At 36.6% G+C, this 20,879-nt stretch overlaps 1 protein-coding gene across 12 annotated transcripts in view; it reads left to right on the forward strand.

Annotated features, from left to right (window-relative positions):
* The window catches only part of CHRM2 (cholinergic receptor muscarinic 2), a 118,411-nt gene that overhangs the window by 17,121 nt on the left and 80,411 nt on the right, over positions 1–20,879 (forward strand). For 2 of the 12 annotated variants that reach the window (XM_084506758.1, XM_084506760.1), the window contains exon 2: positions 289–428. The exons of the other annotated variants lie outside the window; for them this stretch is intronic. The gene's annotated coding sequence lies outside the window, so the exon portion shown is untranslated. The remainder of the gene's footprint in view (positions 1–288; positions 429–20,879) is intronic. 12 annotated transcript variants of the gene reach the window in all.

Below are 20,879 nucleotides of genomic sequence, written 5' to 3' on the forward strand. Positions count from 1 at the left end.
TTTGAAAAGAAACAGATCAGACAGTCATCAAATGACACATTGTTTAAGTTAAAGTGTTACATGATCACCTGAAAAACCCTAGTCACATTAACAGGTACTGTTTTGCTATACACATTCATTGTATAGTGTTACTGTTCTGAACATTTTTTCAGTCATCCTCTTTCATGGGGGTTGTCTCATTGTTACCTCTGACCTATAGGTCTAAGGAAATGCAGGATACAAAAAGTTGTCAGGGTATAGGTAAAGAATAGATTTGGGACAAAACCAAATATTTTCCTTATATTCCAGCTTGCTGCCCTCATTGCTCAGCCTTGCCGTGTGGTCATTTTGAGCTTGTGACATTCTCCAGGGTGATGCTGAAGAAATTTGTTTGCAAGCAAGTCATCTGATCAGGCTTGGTGTACTGGAATGCAATGCCAACACAAATGGTAATTATGGGGACATAATTAGTAGGCTTCTATGTGGGAAAATGGCAGTAAATTATTGATTCCTATTAACCTAAAAGATGGAGGATTTTTTTAAGCTTTCTAATAGCCTCAAAACAGTTGTGTGAAGACAGGTTTTTCTGAGAACAAGCGTTCCCTCAGTCCTGAGTGATAACTGGACACTGCTCCCATCAGAAAGCTCGTGCTCTCTTCTGCTTTCAGATCCCTGAAAAAAAAATTAAAATAAAATCAGTGCTGAACAATTTGTTAATTGTCAACAATTAGTCCACTGGATATTTTTCCTTTGAATTTTGAATTGTCCATCTGCAAGTGTGCTGGCTAAGCTTAGCAGTCTAATTAATAGTTTCAATGTTCATGTCAAGGTCAAAAGATTCAGTCATTTTTTTGTGTTCAGCATTGAGAATTTGGTATTTTTGGCATGTGAGTGTTCACCTAACTCATGTGACAAAGCTTCTCACCTCTAATTTAATGACTCAGTGTTTATAAGCAAAAGCCAAAGGTGGTCTAGATGGTGGAACAGACAGTTAAGCTGTCCAGCAAATGTTCCTTTTTATGCTAGGAAGGGCACAAGCGTGGCATAGCTGAGGGGACAGATATAAAACCAGACAGATCTCGAAGAAAGGAGAAAAACAGAGGGATGGGCCAACCTCAACAGAGGTTGAATTTATTATTTATTGTATTTTTTGTATTTATTGTCCCTTTTTTCCACGTTAGATAATTATTGCAAATGTCTGACTCCATACCTCAGCTTCTTCCTGATGTTGGCTTGCAACAAGATCTTTTGGCTCAATACCTCTAGTGCTCACATTATACAAAAGTTTAAGGGTAGATAGGGCATTATTTTACATCATCCATTTGTCTTTTTAAATGTAAAGTTAACAGTACATGATTCTCATGAGTCATTAAGACCAACTGCAGGTCAATGTTGTGTAATGGGCAATGGTGGGCAGCAACAGAAACTGCCTTTGGAAATATTTTCTTTGCTTACACCAGGGCTACTGCCACACAGGATAGAAGTTGTGTGGCATCTCCTCCATACTAACAGAGGGTTTATCCCACTGCAAAAGTCCAATCCTGCTTACCTATGTGCATTTCTAAGACAATGTATGTGAACCCAACCTGAAACAGGCCTGGCTTCCCTGGCAAGTTACTTTCTGTCTTGTGGTTTCCTTCACTTCAGCATCTGGCTGCTCTGTCAGACCCTTGCTTGAATTCTTTGGACCTGCAATGTAAGCAAAGAGTTACCAGCCTCAGGACATTTCTGCTGATTTAACATCACTGTTTATATGCACCTGCTGTCTCTTCTGCTCATTGTGGGCCAGATGCTACTGCTCTTTTACTCATACTGAGTAGTATATTGTACTGAAGAGTTGCCCCAGAAATATTTGCCCAATCAACTGCTCCATCCTATGAGTGAAGGTCCCCAGATCTGGTATAAAACACTGACAGAATGAAACAGTATCCAGTTTGAGCAAAGACTGATAAATCTTTTGTGATGTCTTTTGCCTAGATTTCTTAATACCTCTTCTCTCAAACATAACATTTAATCACATATGCTGAAAACACAGAGCAGCACATTTGAAAATGTGTACAGGGGATATTTTACTCAGTGACTTTTATGTTCTTAGATGACAGGCTCTGGGCAGTTACTGAAGTAAGCAATGCAAAGCACTTTTAAGAAGTGTTGGTCAGTCAGATGAAAATAAACATCACCTCTAGATATTGCTATGCTATCTGTGACTAAAATTGCTGCTGATACCAGTCTCTGTGTGTCTGCCTTTACACCAGTTACCAAGTCAGAGTTCAGAGGAATCCTTCCATTTAAGAAAAGACAGATGATTAATGGGCAAAGTGCATGATTTTCTCTTGAAACGTGAAATATAAATAATTACTATATGTTGTATGTGTAATTATTGCAGTCATGGATAGGGGCATCAGTGATCTCTGCCTACATGGAGACTTTAAAAAATGCCTTGGCCTTACAAATTAATGACCAAAAGGAGTATGGGATACGCACAGGACACCAGCAACCTGTAAATTGATGGAATGGTGTCTCAGCCCAGTTAGAGAAATTTTAATTGAGATAACTTTTAATGAATCTGTTTATCTTTTGGTATACTTTGTTAACAAAGCAGAATAAACAAAAGTCATAAAGAAGAAACTGTCTGGTGTCATGTTGATGTCATACGGACCAGAACCCAGATGTCCCAACTCTACAAATTCAGCACCATGGTCTTTGTATTGGACCATATTTTTGCATGGAGTTTTTATAACAAAAACAACAAAAGTATCAATATTAACAATTATTTTTATAATTATGGTATAATTATAATATTATTATTTATTATTGTTTTTATTATAGAATAACATGTTATGTTTTATATTTTATAATAAAAATAATAACATATATAACACTAAAAATAACAACATGTTATTCTAAACATAAAATGTGTTATTCTAAAGTGCTATTATTCTTATTATAACTATTACTATTTTTTTTTTCCCTTGTTTTTTATATCAGACAGAACTGAAGGAGAAATATTATGTATAATTACAGAGTTACACAGGCTAAATGTGTACCCATCAGAATAATTTAATCTCTGGTATTCTCTGCTAACTCACCCTCATGTCAGATCCTCCACCTCAAATCCTTGACTCCTCCTTCCTCTGGCAAGATGTACAATATCCAAAGCAGCATAAATCAAAGCCTAGAATAATGAAAATTAGAATAGATCGGAAGTGCCGGATCCTCAAAAAGGGAGAAAAAGAAACACAACTGTGGGAGATCAGAAGAGTGATTGCAGCTTCATTATAAGGACCATTGTGCCACCAGAACAGGTTATTGCCTGTCACAGGTTGTTTTTATTTTCCAGTGCCTGACTGATGCAGAGCTTGACCTGAAATAAATAAATACCATCTAACCACTTTCTTTATAAATCTCCTCATTGTACTTGCATTTAATGTTTACAGGTCTTCACATTTTTCACATAAAATATATTTTTATACTTGTGTATCTTTATTGTAAAATGACAAGAGAGAAGTTGAGGGTTGCACAGGAGCTCCTACTGATGTATGTGGAGGTGGGAACAAATTTACCTGTGCCAAAAGGCAGGATAAACTGTGGTGGGGACTTCCATGCATTGTGCTCTCAGTGGCAACTGCTTCTTTATTCTCTGTCAGATCTGGACATTAATAACAAATCATATGAGTGGTCAAAATACTCCAGTTCTGAATTTTTAAATATATCTTTCATCATTTGACAGTACTTAAAAAATAACTTTTTCTTATTGTGTCCACAATATTGTTTGTTGTTTTGTTTGTTTGTTTTGTTTTGTTTTGTTTTGATAACTGAAAGTTTTCAAGTTATCACTGTGAGATTCAGATTTCAAGAAGGTAATAACAAAATACCTAGAACATAAAGAGTTTTTTTTTTAAAAAGTAATAGTCTGGTTGCCTCGTTGCCTGCCCTTTATTTGGTAAGAACTTTCACTGAGAGCCTCCACAGTGCCTTTTTTGTGCTAAAAATAAACAAACAAACAAATAAATAAAAATAAATATATATTAAAATTTATTTTAATACCTATGTGTAAAACAGTAATTGATCTTCATATTAACAACAGCTATAATTTTTAGGCCTACTGCTTCTACAGCCTGCACAGTATGCTGGTGCATGATATTTAGAAGCTTTAGATAATTCTATCAACATTTGCAGTATAGCTCACAAATTAGTGTGAAGACTTATTCTCCCTGTGATCTGCAAATAGTAAAATGCTTCTGGTTATACTTTTCAAGTAGCTGCAGTCTTTAAAGCAGTTTCAGCATCCTTAGCCTGAAGTACAGTGAATGTTTTTCTCCTGTTGACAGAATTTTGAGACTGTAACTCTCACAAGGTATCCCTCGGATGCCAGTAGATTTTCAGGAGTTTGTTTAAGAGTTTTGTTTAAGTGAGGACTGCAGAGATTGTCTCCTTACCTGGCAACGAGGAGCTTCTTTGCATTAACAGTGCCTGTCTCCAAACAACAAGGGGGTGATCCAATTCTCATTTCCCGCCTATATATTTCATCTCTGTGAAGGAAGGTTTTTAATGATATAGCACAGGAATTATTATTTTTAGAAAACGCATAGTGTAAATGTACATGCACAAGCATGAGAAAATCAGCTAGCATTCAGTGTCAGCTTACTGTAAAGGCAGGTAATGAACAGACTGGGTAGGTTAGTTATGCATTTGTGTGGTGGCACTATAGTTAACAGAGCTCTGCTGGCTTGCACTGTTGCTGAAGTTTTGTCTCCTAGTCCTGTTAGTTATAGCACTTTTACTAAATAACCAGTATTGGAACACAAAATATTAATTCCATATTTTAAAAACAGAAAAAAATGGTCTAATCTTGATACTTTAAGGCAGTGATACAATGTTGCTTTAGGACTACATGGCATTGACCAGGTAGTTGTCTTGAATAGACCCATCCACCCTCAGAGCTCATGGTAAAAATGACTGTCAAAAAAATTCATCAGGTTTGGTGTACATAATGCCTGAGATGTGTTCTCACTCTCCACGTGGAATTAAAAAGTAGAATATCAGCTATGTTTATCACTGCTAAGTGTCCAGATCTTAATTTAAGTTTTTTTTTAGTCCATATTTTTTCCTTTTCTCTTTTTACTCACTGACTGAGCTAGAGCCGCAGCTTCCCACATCGTTTTTTTTTTTTTTTTTTTTTTTTTTTTACAGTATGCCTCTTTCTTTTTCAGTCATTTTAGTGTTTCATTATATATTATGCTTCCTTATTATTGTATTTATTATAGAATTACTGCTGTCTCTCATACAAGAAAGAATTTTAGAGCAGAGGGATTTTATTTCCTTTCAGATATACTAATTTATGATGTATAAGCACTAGATAACACCTAATAGGAGAGAAAGATCAAAGTTAAACTGCACAAGCTGTCAGTAACAGTTATTTGTATTAATAAGAAATCAATAAGGAAAACACAAACACAGGAAAGTTATTCCTAAATTTATTTTTAAAGACCTCTTCTCAATACAATATTTTATTTTCTATTAGTTAAGAAATTCTAGTAGAAAATAACTGCCTTAATTAAAGCAATTGATTTAAAAATTCTTAATATTTTCCTTAAGAATTCAAAATTATTCATTTTCTCATTTTTTCCCTCTCGCTGCAGCTGCTTGATTTAAATTTCTTCAATTTCTTAATAACATCTTTAAATCTCACTTTTTTGGTTTAACACTGTTTTGAGAAATGTTGGTGCCAGCTCAAAAATGTACAAGGTGTATATGGAGACACCAAACACAGTGTGAGATCAAATTAGCGGAGGCAAAGTAGAAGATAATAAGAACATACATGTTTTATGAGATAGTGGCAATTTTACAAAAATGCATGTTAGTTCTGTGTTATAGCCTACTAAAAAACAAGAAAGTGAGCAAAAAAAATAGTATCATTTTTACTAAAATAAAGTACATATTTTATTTGCCTGGATTCTTTTACTTTTAGAATGCCATGTAATTTTCTATATAATAGGTAATTTAATTGTGTGTGTGTGTGAATAGGCTGCCATGGGATTTTTCTACAATAGACTGAATTGATTGGCTAAAACTACACTTCCTGAACCTGAAAACTGTATGTCTAAGTTTGGGCAGTCGTAATTTTTTGAGACTTCTGTGGGGCTGTCCATATGATTGGGCAAGGTGGGTATATAAATTTGAAAGCAACACTCGTTCAATTTTTTCCTGTTGAAAATTCTGCAGATTGACTGGCTTTCTGTTAATAGTGGTGTAAAAACGTAAGTACTTGTGAAGGATGAACCATTGTCACAGATGTTTGCAATGGCCTGTATTGGGGTTTTGAATACAAGGAAATTATTCTCTGGGATGATCTTCAAATAGTCTTTTGGTTCGGTTTCTCTCACCATATGGGGACTTCATGGGGTGGAGTGGCAGTGTTTTGAGGTTATTTTCTTACAGGAAGTTTTCCCTTTCCCCATGAGCATTAGAAAATACATCCTACCTGTTTATATCCTACTGAGCTTAAATAATGGGCTCAAATGACAGTCTGCAGCAGGGTTTCTGTGAGTGATATATTTCGGTCAGAGCAACTAGTGAATGCAGGAGAAAACAGAAGTCTGGCAAACCATCACTTACACTAAACCTAGTGAGAGTGTGTGGGCAGGCAGGCAGTTGTCAGACTGGGTGTGGGACATGCCCACCTTGGTACAGGCATGAAAACACAAAGAGATGACAGTGTTGCTGTTCTGGAAAGTGGCATTTTGAATAATGGTCAGGGAGAAATGGGGCAAAGAAAAGGAATTACTGGCTTACAACAATACCAATAGGAACATGTCATTGCAAAAGATGAACAGAACAGACCACAGAACTGGAGACATTAGTCTGAGACTTTTTTTTTTTTTTGGGGGGGGGAGGGGGGAGGGGGGTGGTAGACAAAAACCAAAGAGATCCACATGGTGTGGGGAGGATAAAATATTATTAATGAGGTCACTGGTCTACGGTTTCTACTAACTCACTAGCTCTTGAATAGCAGGAGTTAGGCAGGAGAAAGATGGGAGAGAGCCTGAAACAATCAACTCTGCTTTCTCAAGAAATAACTCAGTCTCAAAATCTAATTTCTAGTTGCAGCTGAAAGAAAATCATTATAGGATCTAGAGAAGGTCATCCATATATATATATATAAAATTATAGTCCCAGAAAAGTCATCTAGCCTACACTATTTTTTAAACCTGATCCCAAACCAATAAATTATGTCATTCTGTTCTGAGCTAAAACGAGAAACGGGCACCTTCCTTATTTTGATTTTATGCAAAAAAATCATGGGAAAATAAATAGAAACATCAAAATGTTTCCCACTATCATTTCATGGAGAATGTATTTTGAAAACAAAGGAATGTGTTAAGAAGACATAGTTTGAGATAGCCATTGTATTGCTCCAACAACACACAGGCAAACCAGGTGAGTGGAAAATTAACAGTGTTATGTTGTGGTTTAACCAGGCTCAGCACCACACAGCTGTTTGCACATCTCCTCCACCCCAGTGTAATGGCGGACAGAATCAGGAAAAAAAGTAAAAGCTCATGGGTTGAGATAAAGACAGTTTTATAGGACAGAAAAGGAAAGGAAATAATAACAATGATGATGATATTAATAATAATTATAGGATGTACAAAGTAAGTGAAACACAATGCAACTTCCCACCACCTGCTGACTGATGCCCAGCCTGTCCCCAAGCAGCAGTCCTCCACCATTCCAGCCAGTCACCCCATATTAATTGTCCAGAATGACATTATATGGCATGGAATATCCCTTGGGCCAGTCTGAGTCAGCTTTCCTGACTCTGTCCCCTCCCAGCTTCTTGTAGACCCCTAGCATCCTCTCTGGCAGAGCAGCACAAGAAGCTGAAAAGGCATTAGCTCTGTGTGAGCACTGCTCTGCAACAACTGAAACACCACTTACCCTAAATCCAGAACACATCACCATACCAGCTACTATGAGGGAAATTAACTCTATCCTGGATGAAACGAGGACATGTTAGCAAGCTATGCTTGTTTTCTTCAATAAATAGATTAGGGGTGGAAACATCCCAGTGCTTTGGGTCAACCTCTGATTTGCCTCTTAAACTCTGTTTTCTTAGATGTCAGTCATTTGCTCATCAGCTGCGTTCCTGTTTACCCCAGTTGTCTTTCTTTAAACTAGCCAACATTTTTGACTGGTTCATGAGTAGTTTGCATGTGTTACATGAGTTACTAAAGACTGCCCTTTTTGTTTTTTATTTCATCTGTTACATCTCTGTTTTCTGTTTCTTTTCCAGACTTTTTAAGGAGCTTTGTTTTATACTCATACATAGGGAGTTTTACACCTTTTTCCTCCCTCTACTTTCTCTTTACTTTCCTACCTCACATCTTCTCTATGGGTGTAGGTTCAGCTGCAACAATCTTGCAGAGTGAATGAGATAGAAGACAGTAGCATGATCCTGTCCCCTAATCTTTTGCAAGTTATGAATGTCACATGAGGCGTCCTAAGGCAGAATGAAGTAGCTGGCATTTTTGACTTTTAATATGTACTTTGGAAAGTAAAATGAAAACTTATTTTTCATTTTTTTTGTTTTCCTTTTTTTTCTACCACCACCAAACCTTTCAGTTTTCCAGGTCCTACCACATAAGTTGACTGAAACAGACTTATCCCAGTACTATGTTTTTTTTTGATTCCCAGAAAACATGTACCACCTTTGTACTTTATTCCATGCCCTTCCATTATACCCACAGGTAGATGCTGGAAAAGACAGTCCAGTCTCCAATCCTCTAACGTTATTAACCTCCAGGGTGCAGGTTCACCATGTCATTTGTACAGCAGAGGTTGTGATGTTGTGGCAGTCTCTGTTATAGAACTTTCATTTGTATTCCTTTTAGAAATATCTCTACATGAAAAGAGTGTAAAAGCAATCTGTCTCCATCACATTATGTGCTAAAAGTAACATCAATTATTTCAAGGACATCAGATTCCAGATGAACAACCTTTTCCTGCCTGTTTCCATACCCTTACAACTCCAGAGAACAACTTACCAGTGGTGGCTGCAATTGCAGCAATACCGTGAATACTAAATAAAACAGAAGGACTTTAAAAGTTTCCTACATCAAGCACTTTATAATGAGCCCTGGAACAGAAATAGGAACATATATGTGTCTGCTCCATTCATGTCACATTGCCTTAGCAAAGCTTTTGAGTCCAGGGTATTTCCAGGCTCTCTGGACTGCCCTTTTATATTATACCCACCTCATGCTGCCTCTGTGAGTGTCTCTGTGTTAGCCTACTTAGATCAATGGCTTATCTGCTCAGACTTTACCACTGCAGAGCTGACAGAGTGTGATTCCTCCCTGGTCATGGTCTTCACCATCCTGGTGTGAGAAGAAGCATTTTTAAGCTGTTGAGATGGGGGTGTTCTTCTCAAATCCCAAGCTGCTTTGAAAATAAAGGAGAGCACAGTCTTTTTTTTTTTTTTTTTTTTTTTTTGTCTAATAAAGCCTTAATGTTCCATACAACAAAATATATTTTTGTGTGTATTTATAAGCAGATGCAAAGGGAGAGGGAGAGGGAAAGGGAGAAATAAAACCTATCTCCTTCTCCTCTCCTCTCCTCTCCTCTCCTCTCCTCTCCTCTCCTCTCCTCTCCTCTCCTCTCCTCTCCTCTCCTCTCCTCTCCTCTCCTCTCCTCTCCTCTCCTCTCCTCTCCTCTCCTCTCCTCTCCTCTCCTCTCCTCTCCTCTCCTCTCTTTCTTCCTCTGTATATGTGTGTGGATTTTCTTCAACTGTTGTTGAAGAAGGTCCTGGAAGTCATAGGGGAAGCAAAAAGATTAATTGTAAAGCCCTGCTTGCTGCACAATTAGTGTTTTTCAAGAGAGTTTTCCTTGTTGACAATGTTTGAATAAAAATATTTTTGCTTTCTGTGGCTACTTATAGCTAGCTTTATTTTATCCTAAAAGAGTGAGAACAACTCTGCCAGTTTATCCTAAAATTATTGAAGAAGTAGTTTGTTCTTTTGCCTGAAGAAGGAAAATAGTTCTCAGAATACCTGGAGTTTGTGGGCAATATAAACACCTACACAGATTTCCAGAGAGCCCTCTGCTGACCAGAATTGCTTTGTGGTATTTAGGGATATTATCTGACAGCCAGTACATGGAGCTTCTATGTGACATGTTATCCTGCTCCTTATTAAAGCAGAAAGTATGGGTCTGTCCAGAAAATAACTAAAGCCTGTGATATTAAAAAGCCCCACAAGAGCAAAGATAATCAAAATATCTTTGAAGAGTTTGCTGTTTCAGGTCATTACCTTGAAATATCTTGATGTCCTTTACCTGCTTTCTGATGAGATGCAAAATATTTTATGGTACTATTTAACTCTCTGCAACGCAGTTCTAGGAACTAACATTGTAGTTATAGAATCAGTGAACCAGTGGTCTGTTTCTTATGTTGTTGCACACTGAGCTGAGTTGTATTCTGAATTTCTGGATGTAATGTGCTACCAGGCGGTTCTACCCAGTTACTTCTGATATTCTCACAGCATATTCCAAAACCATTATATTCCTTGTGAGCTTCAGCAGTCAGAGAAGAAATCAAGTTTCCAGCTGTTTAACTGGGAAAATTAGTTCTGTTAAAATAATGTTTCATCTTCAAGGAAGAATGATTGAATTTTTCTCAAAGCAAAAAGTAATAAATGCCTTCTTCTTCCCGAGTTTTGTTTTGTTTTTCTTTTTGTCCTGCAACATATCACAGCACTTTAATGTAATTTAATTTTCTCTATTTTAATCAGTTTATCCTCTGCCTATCTACAGCATTTCTTTGCCTGCCTGTCTTTTCCCTTTATCTTTAGGCAAAATTTTTACAAAATAGGAAAACTAAAATAAAAATATGCCAAACCAAAGCTGAATTTTCAATTAAGTCTCCAAACAATACCACCACTAAATAATAACAACTTGCTGGAAATAATTCTGTTTGAAAGAACAAATTTCTCTTTAGATAACTATCTGTTTTTCTATTTTGCTTGGTCAGTACCATCAATAAGAAAAAAGATCACCATATTCTACCCATCCATTTTTTCATTCCATGCATTCTGTAGTAAGCAGCATATGATTTTTACTCAAAGGGCTACTGCCCCTTGTTTTGTTGACTTTGTTCTAGTAAGATGGTACCCTCTGTTTCTGAAATGCTCTTTCTCTTTGCCACCTGTCAGGAATTATATATAGCAGACTTGGTGAAATTAGGAGCTTTCAGACACTGGTGAAGCAGCATGCCTCTCTGTAAATTAACTTAATTTCCTGAGCTTGGCTAAATGGGAGAATCACAAGTCTGACACAAGTGAGAGTAACCTGTTCTCTTGCTTTTCTGTCACTTCCACCAATTTCTTTCTGATAGCATATCTGTTTGGACAGTTTGATAACAACAACAACAATAACAATGACAATAATAATAATAAATAATAATAATAATATTTAAGAAAATCAAAAGTAACACAATAAACAGAAGTCTAAAGCCACCAATTAAAATCATATTGTTAAAGCCACTTGCTTTCTGGGCAAAATCATGACTTTCTATAAAAGAGGTCAGAACCCTCGTGGAAATGCTAGTTGTTCTGACAACATCATTTTTTTACTGTGAAAAATTGTCGTCTATGCATATGGATTGATGTCCTCTCTAAACAAAGTTATAAAATGTAGTATTCCTATAGAAGGTTTATAAAAAAGCACTCTTTCTGCCAGGTTAAGTTTTTGGTCATGTAATGGAGTGCATTTTGTTAAAATATCTTGTAGTTACCTTGAATCTGAAGTTCAGACTTTTGGTGCGCAAAATGGCCTGTGCTGTGCTAGAAATTTTTCCATACAAGAATCGCAGAGATGGATCATTTTCTTGAATTCAGTAAATGACAAGCAAGTTGAGGTTGGCAAAGTGTTACAAATCTTAATAGGAAAGATAATCTCTCTTGAAAAGGCCAGAGACACAGTGGTGTTCTTTGTCCCTCTTGATCAAGATTTAACATTCCATGTTTCTCACAGCAGAAACTAAACTCATCAAAGAGTTAGGCTTTTGAAACTGACCCCTACCAGGCAGGCTATTTGTTTTCAATACAAAATGATACAGCTAGTTGTTGTTGTTGTTGTTGTTTTGTGTTGTTGTTGTTGTTGTTGTTGTTGTTGTTTTGTTTTGTTTCAAAAGGTTGTCTGATTTAAATCCCTAAAGGAAATGACCACCCATGGGCTGGAGCAATATTGTCTCGTAGATACAAATAAGTAGTCTCTTCTTTGCACCCAAATTCCTCTCGTGACTGAAGCCTCTTATTTTTCTGTGGATAACAATCACATTGGTAATATTTTAGAACACCTCTCTATCTCTCTTCAGGACCTAAATTCTCTTTTCTCTTTCTATGGATCTTTTTGATAAGCAGTTGTTTCACAATGCTGAGGTCTTTAATTACACATCCCAGGGTGCATGAAATTATTTCAGATCTCTCTTTTCTCTTGTTTTCTGACACAATGTTGCCAAATAGCTGCTTGGTTTTACAAGACAATTAAAACAATAGGACAAAACAATTCATCATTTCAGTATTGGTTATAACTGTTTAATGGAAGAGGTCACATGTCAGTATTTGGGGACAGGCGGTTTGCATGGTCAGTTGCTGTTATTGGAAAATGTCAAAATCATGTCTGAAATGATGGATTGTATGGTTTCTTAAAAAGATTTTAGCTGTGTGCTAGTCATTATTGGCCTTCAAAAAAAAAAAAAAAAATATTGGCCCTTAGTAAAATGACTTCATTTTTGACAAACTGCAAAAACTATATGACTCAGCAGAGGGAAATACCCTCTAGATACAATATCCATCAGCAACTATTCATTAGTTCAATAGTACAAAGTATGCAGTTCATATCAAATAAATCCTGGCTGGCTTTGCCCATTAGGCAGAAATCTCAGGTCACAAGCAGATTCCATGGGTGAAACGTTGTTTCCACAAAGTAGATCTCCTTTCAGTTCTGGTGGCCTCATCTAGCATTTATGTAGACAGGTAGTATTAGTCAACAGTTTACTCCAAAATAAAATGAACAAGCAGAGACATGCCTACAGAGCTCCTATGAAATGCAGGACCTTTTTCCTCTTGTGAAGAATCTGTATCTTTATAAAGTAAATATCTTCTTTGCAGCAAGTTCACCACAGATATTGATGGAAATTTTGTATTAGAGTTCAATAGCAATGATAAAAAAATGATAACCAATTTATTTGACAAGTCCTTTGGACTACTTACTCTAAAGAGGTGGGAAATGTCCTGAATTGACAGGACATTCATGTTATATGTGTAACATCCACCCTGTAACTTTCACTTCTGCAATTATTATTAAAAAACAAACAAACAACCTAACCACTAATTTTATCTTGTCTGTGTTGCAATCCTTCATGATACTGGTAATAATTATAGAGGAATCTTCACAGCAGCATTTTAGGGAAACATATGGGGCTGATTTTATGAGATTTTGGAATCTCTTGTTTTCATAGACTTCAGTTGGAACTGTTAGAGCTCAACACTTTCAAAAATTGAATTAGATGCTCTGTTATGTTTAGTAGGATACTGCTAGAAATGATTTATATTTTCATGTTATCTATCACCTTAAGGGAATAATAAAGTATATTACCAGATGATTGGACTGCAGTACACTGGGAACTCCCTACTGTACTGTATTCAGTACACTTTTAGATTGAAACATGCCAGCTGGTTCAGAGTATTTAGCAGAATTACATTTTGTCAAAGGATAGAAAATAGAGTATGGTATCCCATTGCAATGTCAGGTAGAATTTAAAAAACTGGAATTTAATTACCCAAGTTATATTAGGGTAACAGTTCTTTATCTCCTTTAATCCAGCTCATTATCATTAGAGAGAAGAGACTTCCAAGTCAAACACAATTGCTGGTAATTAACTGCTGGTGATACTAGTGGTCTCTGGGGGCAGTTTTATCCAGCCTGTGTAATGCTAAAAGAGAAAGACCCAAAACATAACCGTTTATAGGAATAAGAGAAAAATAAAAGAAAATCTTCTTTAGAGAAGGTCCTTCACATCACTTTAAATCAATTACTGAAACACTTTGCAATAATATATAGTTGAGCCCTAGTATTTTGCAGATGATACTTTACAGCAATACAAGAGAATTTAGTGCATCTGAACTTTCTACTCCAAAATAAAACCCAGTAATAGAAAATATATTTCTGGAAGGAGCAAACTGTCTTAAAACTCTTGTTTGTCTTCTGAGGAGGGAAAAAACACTAAGACGAGTTTATCTTATGAGATCTACAGAAGACCTTTGTCTCCTCCATAGAAGCAAATTCTGCATAATATTTTAGATGGACAGTGATCAGTCAGCTAGCAGTTGTTATGTATAGTTAGGCATATTAAAGAAATCTTGGAATACATCCCCAGTCATGACATTTGACACAAGCAGAAACCAAAGATAAATATTTTCTTTATATTATTCCCAAGAAAGAACATTTTAAGTTTTATAATATAAGCCAAATGTTAAATCCTGGTTTCTTGTAATTATAACATAACACACTTTTCTACAGATCTAGGAAAAAAAAAAATGAGGAGAGTAACTTTTACTATGTTATTGAACAAGAATCTAAATGGAAACAAGATTTCCTCTTAAGCTTTTCATAGAATCATAGAATATTCCAATTTGGAAGTGACCCACAAGGATCATTGAGTCCAACTCCTGGCTCAGTACAGAATCACACAAAAATCAGACCATATGCCTGAGAGCATTGTCCAAACACTTCTTGAACTCCAGAAGGTTTGGTGCTGTGACCACTTCCCTGGGGAGCCTGTCCCAGTGCCCAGTTACTCTCTCAGTAAAGAACCTTTTCCTAATATCCATCCTGAACCTCCCCTGATGCAGCTTCATGCTGTTCCCTTGGGTCCTGTTGCTGGTCACCAGAGAGAAGAGATCAGCATAATAATTTCCTGAGTTTTCTAATATTTTACAGACTGAGCAGTCTGTGTGTGCTTCTTCCCTGTGACAGGTTGCTTGGTGGGGCAGGTGTGGGGAGTCTTGTCTCCATTTCTTTGCCTAACAGGAAGGGTTGTCACACTGTCTTTATATAGAAAGAGTGAATGGTGACTGCTTTTTTCTCACGAAAAAGGGGAAAAAAGGAAAAAAAATAAAAATATAATAATAATAATAAAAAAAGATGTTTCAGGATGTTTCAGGTCAAAAAATAACGAATGGCTGACCCACTTGCCAACTTTTATATATCGGGGCTTTCTAGTGCCTGCTTTTCAATGTGTAGTCAACTTGTTTGTGTACATCTGTACAACTTATCCTAAGGTTACTTGTCAAGGTTTGCTTCTCCACTCATGTATCCATAACCAAAGAAGATATCTGTGAGGCATGATGTCTGCAGGAATTAAGCCTTAGGGTTATTATTTTTCTTTAATTTTCTTTCACCCATTAAGCAAACAAATAAACAAACAAAAACTAACAGACGAGCACAACTTAAACAGATTGCCTTTGCACACAGCCTGAAAAATTAACAAACCTAAGCTGCAAATCAGTAGGGGAGGATGAGTTCCAAAATAGATGTCTATTTGTTCAAAATGTCCTGCTGTCACTCCCTGGTGGAGCATGCTAAAGACTTGCCAGGAGTGTATCACCACACAATTTAATCAACACATCGGTCAGTTGTTTGCATAAAAGAGTAAAGTGGCATTTAGTTTCTCTGTGGACTTCAGCATACCCATCTGTAAAATGCATAGCATGTTGTAAAATTCATATAATGCCTTGCAGGGGTTTTGTAAAGCTAAGCTAATTAATGTCAAGCAGTCAGCTAAAATTTGCTCTTTAAGTGGAATTAATTTATCTAAACTTTTACAGGAAGAAGATTTAACTTTTTTATTATTATTATTTTTATTTTTTTATATATAAAGCTCCTATAGTCATCATGCTGGCCATTTATTATTTATACATCAAAACTAAGCTGTAGGAAAGAAATAGGCAAGCCAGAAAGTTTGAAAACAATAGCCCTAGCTTGGGAGAGAGGTCTCATTAGGGACACAAAAAAAGAAGTACAGAGTCAGTGGAACAAAAGAACAGTTTATGACATTGTGGTTGCATATTTGGCAATGGTAAGAAATGATACTGGATAGTCATCATCATTCTCTCACAGCATCTAATCCTCCTAGGAAATAAATACATGATTTGGGTTTGGAACGATTCTTGCTCAACACATAGACAAGAATCTGACCATCTCTGAGACAAACTGTGAAATCTTCTTCCTTTATAAAGCTTTCCTGGTAAACCAAGAACACCTTTCATAATTTTTCTTACTTTCTTCAGCATCCCTGCAAAGCAGAGCAGACATCCATCAAATTTATTCAGAGACGTTTAGCGCATGAAAGAAATCAGAAATGTTGTAATTCCTGCTGGAGGTCTCTGCCTTGATTTTTCAATTTTCAGAAAAGCTACTGAGTAAGGAAAGTGTAAAGTGACTGCCACTTATCATATGCTGAAATGAAAGGCATATGACACTTCTTGCACATATGTATTAAGCTGTACAATCTTTGAAGAGGGTTAGTAAAAGAAAGAAGCTTGCCTGTCACAAAAGAAACGGTAAAGGATTCATCAAGTCCTGGACTCTTCAGCATGCTGAGGATGAAGAGGAGCTCCCCCACCCACTGGAGGCAGTGCTGTCTTCATAAGTTCATAGTTCGACACCATGGATCTCCAGGTGGGTCAAGATTATAGAGATACACCAACCTGGAGGACTCCATGCTGTTGAGCTGTTCACAAGCAGCGGAAGCCAGTAACATCTTCTCAGCTACCAGGTTACTTCCCTGTCTGCCTCTGGAGCACTTCTGACTGCATTGTTTGCATACATTTTGGAGGAAATTGCCCATGGAGAAAACCAAAAGCTTTCCACAAATGACATAAAGGATCAAGCCATCTCTCTGTTGAGGACTAATATACAATCAATATACATACACATACATGTATGTATATAGCTGATATACAGATAAGGAAATTTCCAGATTGTTAGCAAGCATATGTATGTGTATGCGTGCATGCTTGCTTCTGAAATAGACTTTGATTTTTTTCTGTGAATGTTGTAAATTTCCATTCACTGTTAAAGGGAGAGGCTGAGTGAGCAAATATTATATGGATATTTTTCTAAAGCAAATAAATCTGGCATGTTCTGAAAGGGTATGCCTACACTATCAAAAAGTAACAGGTATGAGCCTATTCTCAAGCCCATGCCTGCCTTTCATTCACAGCTACCTGTAGTGGTGTTAGGATCTCTATATTTAGATTAATCTATGATTTTAGACTAATTATAGATTTAGATTAATATGTGAATGAGCCCAAACTCATTCTCATCCCTTGGACATACTCAAACTCTTGTGTAAGTGATATAGACAGATCAGAATGTGATGAGGCTGAGCATGTTACATTTCCAGAACACCAGAAGATATATGAAATACATTTTTTTGCATATATAGAGTGGACATTTGAGTTATAAACACCAGTGTGGATGGAAAATTCTGAAGTCATAGGCATCCTTGTATCTATTTTTGAAGCCTCTTCTCAACTAGCTGTGTAGACATACCTATGGAGGATCATGCCTTCTGCATGGTAGTAAATATTTATATGCATTAGTTTGGTTCAATACTGATTCCTCGGTTGTTGTCTTTCTGGAAGAATGGAATTAGCTCAGAGCAGAAGACAGATGTTCAAAGACATTGGTGTTGTTGAATCATTCACATGTTGTCCCTGGGAGCACTAAGGCACTTTAAGAAGGTTGACAATGAACTACAGCAAATCACTGTTGCACTCAGGAATCATCAATGGTAAAACTTAGCCCATGTTTACTGGATTTATATACATTCTGTATTCACTACACAGCAGTTCTATTTGAGAGGTTGAGTAGGAGGTTTGAAGAGAATAAACATGAGCAAGTACCCTATAAAGCAGGAAGTATCCGTATGCATACTGCACTGAACTGCAATTTAAATATATCTGGGCTGCTGCTGATGAGCAATTTAAAAGTGATAGATTTTGCACAGACCTCTTTAGACCCCTTTTGCTTTCCATAAGGCTTTCCTCTTTTCTTTAGAGGGAGTGAGAAAAAAAAAAAAACAAAAAACAAAAAACAAAAAAAAACTTTCAGAGATGAACAATTCATCTGCATAATACAGTATTGATTGTGACATGGCTGCGAGTTACCACGGAATTGCAAGCTACCTTGCTCTGTGTTTTGCTAAGGCTGTTCCTTGTGTTATGAATTGCTATGGGATACACAGCTAAGTATCCATTTGTTGTATTATTTCACCCAAGCCCTTAAAGCTCTTGGTAATGACTGGGAAGAGAGGGAAGCTGATAACCAGGGAGATAGAGACAGTGTATTCCTCACTGTCAAGTGCCCTATTAGCATACTGCTGAGCTGACAGAGGGGTAAGAGCCCTCTCCAAGCAATGTACAATAGTTCCACTTGCCAGCAACAGTTGGAGAGCAAAAAAGCACACGGGGTGTCACTTTTCTGTCGGTGACCTAATGTCATAAAGGAAACTTTCTAGACTAGCAGTCACCAGATCATTATTAAACAGTCATTTTAATCAAGAACAAATGAGTGCTCCCACTTATTCAAAAGAGCTTTGTCATGTATTGTGTTAAATTCTGGCTGTGTGAGTGGATTGAGCTCAAGCAGATTCCTGATGCTTTGAAAATAATGTTCACCCAGTGATGTTTCTTTCATTGTCCTCAGACAAATTCTGGAGCAGAGTGGAATCTTACTGAGACAGAGGGGCTCAGGTCTGTCTGTATCCATCTGTCTAGACACGTGCAAGAGGGTGCAATGATTGCCTCTGTTTTTCTCTTGCCTTCTAAAGAAAATGTATTCCTACTCCCTCAGGTTTCTTTAAGAAACTCAGCTCTAACTTTTATGGGTTTGGGGCTTTTTTTCCCCACTTATTTATGGTTTTTATTTTTAGACTGTGCTGAATTACAATACACCATGACAGCTGATATTCACGTGTTATAGCTGTAGGTTTAACTCCAGTTGCTTTCTGTCTCATTGCAGTGGTCTGTTAATAATGTAACCATACTTAGAAAGTAAATTACATTTCTAACTAAAGGGGAAAAAAACTACCATTTTCATTGTTTATAAGATATCACATGGCATATGGATATTTGTTAGCAGGCTATGTATTTCCAGATGGCATGTTTAGTTTGCAAAGTGTAATGCATACTAAAAACTGACTAATCAAGTTGCCCTTTTCAACCCACTGATTTTATAAGGTTTATAAATCCATCCTTTCCTTTCTGGTACTGTTGAATAAATAGTACAGCATCTGTCTGAAACTGGTCCATATAAAGCTGGGTACACCAAACTGTAAAAGTGATCCATCAGACTAAGTCAATTTAATAGTGCAAGAAGTATGCTTCTAAATCTTTTCAACATAATAGCAGAAAAGCACTTTAATAGTGGTTAGAATTCCTTTTTTTTTTTCCCCTCTTCTCTCTTTTCCTTGTAGACAGATGGAAAGAAAAGGTAGAATCAGCTGAAGGAAATCTTGTCATCTTCTAGGTTATAGAGTAAAGGTTTTAAGTTATGCAACTAGCACCACAGTAAGGTTTAGTGTCTTTCTTCACCAGAAGCATGAGCCACTTCACACATGGGACAATAAACAACAACACAGGAACTTTTACACAATATTTATGTTTTATATTAACATTGGTAGGGTCTTTTCTGATTGCTTTTTACAAACATCAGATTTGAAATCAGCCTAACTTCAGCCTGGGAAACCTCTCAAAATTAGTTTTGCTGAAGATTGTCCCTTACTAAGCATCTTTTAAAATAAAACATTTTGGTGGTTCTCAATTCCTTCCAGATGTTGGAATGCTTTGATACAGCAGAATGAAGAATGGAAACTTCCTTTCAAAATATTAGATACTATCATTACCTGATTCACAGATCTAGGACTTTTTTGGGGGGGGGAGGAAAAGGAGGAGAGTGAATATATGACTCATGTTAAAATTGCAAGATCTGACAGTACTAGATTTTGCATCTGATTTATAAAGGTTTTTTTTTTTTTTTTTTTTTTTTCATGCTGGATTATTATTATCATTTTCAGAAGGGAAAGAAAAACCATAAATAAAGATGAGTTCTCTGCAATGACTTCTTCCTCCAGCTGGAACTGCTGAGAAGATTAAAATTCTATTTGTTGCTCAATATTACTTTATTGGATAAGGAAATTAACACTTTTTTGAAGGACCTCAGTAAGATGAAAAGCCAGTTTTAAATAGGAAGAGAATGTATTCACAAGTTGGATTATTGCTCTGCCTTTCTTTCTATAGTTGCATTAGAAAAGTAGCCATCTTATTGCTGTGTTTTCTGTTCAGAAAATAGCCGTGACTATGCTCCTGCTCATGTATGTTCCTTTCTACTTCTTATTACAGAATCCATGACACAGATTGCTCTTTTAAAGGTTAGGTGACAGTAGAGGTCATGCACTAAATTCCCAGCCTTAGCTAATATATGTCTACTCATGCTTGCTGCCTTCCTGAAGATGTACAAGAGGAGGTTTGTTACTCCTCTGTTTCAAAGGTGTTCATTACAGGCATTCCTCAGCAAGTGCTTTTGATGGCTGTGATGGAGCAATACTATTACCCTAAAGGAACAACAAAACATAATGCTACACAGTAAATGTAGTCTGCACCTAAAGTGTGAAAAAAAAAAACATTTCTTCATCCACATTATGTATGTGTCCTTGAAGATTTTTGCTTCATTTACTGACCAAACTAAGATTTGCTATTGTTAGCAATGCAGAGCTATTACAATCTGAAAGAATGAGCTGTGCTCTGTTCTGATGTATGCACCATCAGCAAAATTGT

The sequence above is a fragment of the Aythya ferina genome (assembly GCF_964211825.1).
Source record: "Aythya ferina genome assembly, chromosome: 1".
NCBI lineage: Eukaryota > Metazoa > Chordata > Aves > Anseriformes > Anatidae > Aythya > Aythya ferina.